At 36.1% G+C, this 6306-nt stretch overlaps 1 pseudogene; it reads left to right on the top strand.

Annotated features, from left to right (window-relative positions):
• The first annotated feature begins 2142 nt into the window (after positions 1–2142).
• On the top strand, positions 2143–3053 carry LOC102821943 (annotated as a pseudogene).
• Positions 3054–6306: the final 3253 nt, after the last annotated feature.

Genomic DNA, 6306 nt, shown 5'->3' with positions numbered 1-6306 from the left:
CTGCTCTGATCCTTCCCCTGCTTGGTCCCAGCAAAGATGGTGGCTCCTGGAGCAGCTGAGCATCTTGAATTAGAAAGCAATGGATTTTTTGCTTCTGCTACAAATTACCCTAGCTGTAAACCTTCCAGCTTTATAAATATTCCTTTATATGTGGTTCAGAGTTTTGGGACCATCCCCTGAGCCTGCTTAGTTCTGTATTCTGTGTTGTTGCTGACCGAGCTCCTTACTGCACTTCTATCCAATCCACCATCTTGTTTGTTCTTCCTCAAAGTTATCTTTTAAACAGCAACAACAACAACAACAAAACAACAGAAAATATTCTCACTTATATAAAATATTTTGAAAAAGAGAATCACAATAAAATGCAAAGATTTTCAAGATAATATAAAGATGATAGAGACCTGAATAAGAGAAAAATGAAAATGATGATAAAACTTAAGATTGATAAACCTGGTAACTTAATTAACATTGATATAATTCTCCCTTTTCTAAGTATATTTATGGCAGAAATTCATAATTATTAAGCAAATATAATGGGATCAATCAGACTATATCCAATCAATATAGAGATGATGAGAATTATTTAACTAGAATGCTAAGCATAATTTTCTATCATACTCATTTTATAGGATAAAGTATAATCCTGTATCCTCAACCTCAATTTTTTTTTCTTCATTTTTATCAGGTTCTTCAATCTATGAATTATGGACTTTTTAGCAATAATTAATAGGTCTATAAATTTGGCTTTGAATAACCATATGAAATATAAATTAGTTACAAAAGAATTTTGATCCATAAATCTTAAATTCATCATTTAAATTTTCATAATTTACATTGGTCTATAAAACAATTTATGCCTGAAACACTAAACTGTAGAGAATTGAATTAGCATACCAAGATTTATTTTGGTGTTATTATATACACTTATAGGAACATGTTCAAGATTTTTCTAGATCTATATTCTCAAATGTAAGGTTTCTTTTCTCTTTGTTGGTATGTATTAATGTTGTGTATATAGAATACATTATGTCTTTGATGTTTAATAGATGTTCAGAAAAGGAAAGTGCCTGATGGTAGGAAATGGCCACTGTTTGTTGGCACACTGCTGGTATCATGTAAATGTCATTTTAAGGTATCTCATTAAGATTTCAAATGTTTCTATAGTTACAGTCATTATTTGTTATCCTTCAGAGAAATATAGGATTTAAAATTTTGTCAAGCAGCTATTCAAAGAAGGCACTTGACTAGTGAGAGTTATTACTGGCAGTCTCAGCATGATGATTGCATTACAGAGTAGCTGGAATATGATTTTGAAAAATGAGATACAGGCAGAGAGGAAGGACTTGCCATTTGTTTCTGAATAAGTCTATCCTTTCACATTTTAGGCTGTAACAGTTTAGAAACACAATTCTTAGAGTAATTATTATAATTTTGGTAACAAAAATTTCATTAAAGCTAAACGTAGATTATGTGAGGAGGTTTGACAAATATATAAAACTGCTGGACAAACCATTGACATAGGATAAATATATGAAACTGCTGATAGAACCATTTTCATAAAACCTGTTGAAATTATTCTTTAAAAAATAAGAGATGATGTTTAAGAGAATGAAACACTCAAAGAAATAAACATGACTTTTATTTTATTTTATTTTTTGTAGACTGAGCACAAAACATATATGCTACTTATCCTATATTCAAGCTGTGTTCTGGATATTTTGTGCAAATACTTATTGTAATCAATTTAATTTTACTTTAAATGCACTAAAAAATACAAATCAGAAAATACTGCTGTGGCATATTATTTCAAATTGTAAATGTCCTTTTAATGAAAAAGAGGACGATCTCCAGATGGAATGATACAGTGACAGCAAAAGTGGGCTCAAATATAACATTTATGAAGATGGTGCAGGAACTGGTGCTATTCCATTCTGTTGTGCATAGAGTCATTATGAACTGGACTTGACTTAATAGCACCTAGCAACAACAAGAATAATAGATTTTTAAAAATCTATTATTGGGCAGTGGGGGCTGTGGCAGACCCGCTCAGGAACTGGAGTTGAGTCAATTGCAGCTGAGAAGTCTGGACCTGACAGATTTGCATTTTACCCTTTCTTCCATCTGCTCCCAGTTGTCTTCAGTATGGGGGAATAGAACCGCTGTCATGCGAAGGAGCTCCAGCATCGGACGCAAGCAGAACTTCAAGGAATGAAAAGCTGGCCTATGCCTTTGGGGCCATTTCCAACATTATGTTTATTTTCTGACCTTTCCTATTTGTAAGGCTGTATTCTGGCAACAGATCCATGCTGCAATAATGTTAATGACAGTGAGACAGCTTTGGCATGAAGGTCCTCAATACTTCTACCACAGAATCTGCCCCTATTTTCTCTTCAAGACATTGCAAAGGACTCTACTGTTTGGGACCCATAGTCTGCTGGACTCCATTTCCCCTGTTAGGCCACACTCCCCGGTATACTGCTGGGCATCAGGGCTCATATCTGGTGTGATAGATGCTGTGGCACTCAGCCCCTTTGAAATAGTGCATAATGTATCCCACTATTGAATATATGTGACTGCAAGCAAGCCCACTTCCAGAGTGTCTTCAGCAGCCTCATCAAATTCAACTTTTATGGGCTTTAGGGCAGTTGTCACTAAGCTTCTATTGGGGTTTCTGGCTTGTCCTCATCAGGAACCACCTGGGGAGTGCTCTGTACTTCTCTTTCAAGGACCCTATGCAGAAAGGTCTGGAAGAATAAGGCCTACCCCATTGGGTTCTTGCCTTTGTGTCTGGAAACGTCATTGGAATAATCACCTGCCTAGTTCTGTATCCTCTTATTGTGCTGATTGCCAGTATGCAGTCTCATGTTGGCTGGCAGAGCATGCTTATTCTGTGGGCCTCTGTCCCAGATGTGTGGGACACTCATGGCTGAAAGGTGTCCCTGATATACCGTGGGGGTTCCTTGGTCATATTAAAGCCCAGTGTGACATGGGAGCTCACGACTGCTATCCATGACTTCCTACGAAGGAAGTCTCACTCTCAGCTGAAAGACTAACCAGCTGCAGAAAGTATGGCCAAGGCATCTTTGCTATTCTAAACTCGCCATGGTTGATTCTATGTAGCTTTCTTCTTTGGCTTGGTTACCTAACACAACCATTCCTTAGTATCTGTGAATCTACATTGCATGGGAGAAGCTCCTGTTGGGCACAACCAAAACCCAACAAGATTCCTTGGGCAGAAAGAGAACCTCACCTCAGTCCAACCATGGCTTTAGTAGCCTCAGACTCAGCAGGACTTTAAATAAATAAAGATGAAATGTCTTTCTATTAAGGAATCCCTCGAGAATAAACAAGAACTTAAAAAGATGGCCTTGATCAGGCACTGTGGGTTCTGAGGCCCTTCTAGTTGCTCTTTAAATTACTATAAGTCTTCAAAACGACCAGGAACTCATTTTGAAGACTTATAGTACTTCTTAGATGGTAACATTTCCACAATATTGTTCACTGCTTCTACCACCATCTCTCTCACTTTTCAAGGTTCTGTATCTTAGTTTCACACCTACTGCTTTGGCTGGACATCCTAAATTGGACTTGCCTAAACTGAGTCCTGATGTGGTGTTATAAGATAAGCACTGGACTATAAGATTGGCTTGAACTGCAAGTTTGATGGTTTAAATCCACCAGCCACTCCTCAGAAACCCTATACAGAGTCACTATGAGTCAGAACTGACTCCATGACACTTAACAACTACAACAAACTAATCAGAAGGAATCCTGGTGGCACAGTGGGTTAAGTACTAGGCTGCTAACTGGAAGGTCACCAATTCAAACCCGCTGCTCCTAGGGAGAAATGTGAAGCCGTCTGCTTCTGTAAAGTTTTATAGTCTTAAAAAACCCATGGCGTGGTTCTATTCTGTCCTATAAGGTCGTTATGAGTCAAAATTGACTCTGGCAGTAGGTAATCTGATCAGGTGCCACAAAAATTTCTGGGGTTGCAGATGGGAGTGGAAAGAGGTCCCTGTATAGAAAAAAAAAATAAAAGACCTTAAAGGAAGTGATTTAATTGCATGCAAAGGAGGACAATCTCCTATAGGTTGCTGCTAGGATATTTGTTATATCAAGGTGATAACATTGCCTAGAAACCATTTGTTTTTCTCTAAGAAATCATCAAAATGAAATGATCATATCTCTTTGCAAGTAACTGCATATTTTGTTGATGTAGATAAATATAGCTACCATGATAGAGATTATAAATCAGAAATCTTAGCTTGTCACTGAAAATAATTAAAAATATAATCCCTATATAATTTTCAGCATTTTATCATACTGTTCCTACTTGAAAAAACTCCACATACCAGCAAAACTGGATTGCTGTTGTCTCCTTAGGCATGCTGTGAAGTTTCCCATGGCCTTGTTTTGGCCCACACTATTCTTTCTACCTACAGTGTTCCTTCTCTACATACCAGTCTGCCAATATCCACCCAGGTCCTCAAATACAGCTCATATACCACATTTTCTACAGATCCTCTTCTGATTCTCCCAACTGAATGTGATATTAGTCTCCTCTGATGCCCCCTTCCAATAACAGTTTTAACATCTCTTATGGCACTGATCTCATACGGTCCTGTGTTCCTCTTGGTGTTTTTTAATACCTCCTTCTGTAAAACTCCTTAAAAGCAGAGATTCTTGTATGCATTTTTTAATTTTCCATTGTGTCTAGGTACTTAACAACTGGTGATTGAATTGTTGAATTGATTATTAAACTGTGATATGGTCTAGATACTTAGAGTATTTACCCTGTACATGAAGATGATGTTGTTGACACACTGTCAGCAAGGCATGTGACCTCAGGGTGTGTGTTTTCTTTTTTTTTAGTAGTGGATTTCATTTTGTGCTGATAATTATGACCATGAAAATAAATGACCTTCTTTCAACTGTAAAAAAAAAAAAATCTATTCTTTCTGAGTCTGTTTTTATTGAAAAAAATATTTCTTAACTTTCTGTCAATCACCTTTTCTAGTTTCTTCTCAGAATTCTGAAAAGTTAAATCTGTTTGATAAAAGTACAAAAATTTCAAGGAAAACATCATGTAATTGTGTCTTTGTATAACAATAAAACAAATACATGATATATAAAACAGAACAAAAACATGTATATTTATTATTCAAATGTCTAAATATTTATTTGAAATATTTTATTGCTAGTCTAGTGTTTTTATTATTGTAGTTAAGTCTCATTAAATCAGTTCTAATTCATAATGACCTTCTATAGAGTTTGTAAAGGAGTGGCAAGTGATTTTGAACTGCTGACCTTGCATTTAAAATGAATTTACAGTCCAGTGCTTATCCTAAAGCACCATTCCAGGATTCCATTGCTAGTCAATTAGCTATACATTTATATGAACTGAAGATCTGGTGGCCAGTGGATAAAGTACTCAACTGCTAGCTAACTGAAATGTTGGCAGTTTAATTACACCAGGAGCTCTGTTGGCAGGAGCTCTGTTGGAGAAAGATGTGTCAGGCTCCTTTGGTAAAGATTTACAACCTTGCAATCACTATGGGGCAGTTTGGTTCTGCTCTTTAGGGTTGCAATGAGTTGAAGTAAATTAAAATGGCAAAAATTTGTGTGTGTGTGTTAAACACGTTTATATCTTAGTACTCAATATGTAACTAGGGTAACAAGTTGAGAAATATTAATTGAATGGATTAATAGATTAAAAATTAAATAGATGAACAAATGAGATTATTTATTTAATAAAATATTGAAAAGTGATTCATGTGGCTATAACAAATAATGTTATGGGAAATAAATAGACAGAAGTAATCTAGGTAAAACAAAAAGTGTCTTTCTTTGTGAATTTGCTTTTCCAATCCTCATTCCAGAAAATATTTAATTATTGGATTGTTTACTTTCTTCTCTAAAAAGGAGCATGTTGTTTTTGTCGCTATTTGTTATCATGTTGATTTTGATTAATGGCAACCTTATTTGCCATACTAGATTTGCCTCATAGTAGAAATACTCATCCTGTGTAATAATCTTTACAGGGGAGTCCTGGTATGGTGCTGTGGACTAACATGCTGGACTGCAAAGTTGGTTTGAACCACAAGGTTGCTGGTTCAAGCTCACCAGCTGCTCCTTGAAAACCCTATACAGGGTTGCTATGGGTAAGAACTGATTTGACAGCACTTAACAACAACAATTTTTACAGGAGCAGATTGTCACATCTTTTCTCCAGTAGTAGACCCCTGTCAGAGAAGACTCTGAAACTTGCTCTACAGTGTAGAGAAGCTAAAGCAAATGGAAGAATTG

The sequence above is a fragment of the Chrysochloris asiatica genome, unplaced genomic scaffold, assembly GCF_000296735.1.
Source record: "Chrysochloris asiatica unplaced genomic scaffold, ChrAsi1.0 scaffold00068, whole genome shotgun sequence".
In the NCBI taxonomy this organism is placed as follows: domain Eukaryota; kingdom Metazoa; phylum Chordata; class Mammalia; order Afrosoricida; family Chrysochloridae; genus Chrysochloris; species Chrysochloris asiatica.
This window is presented reverse-complemented; position numbering and strand designations above follow the sequence as displayed.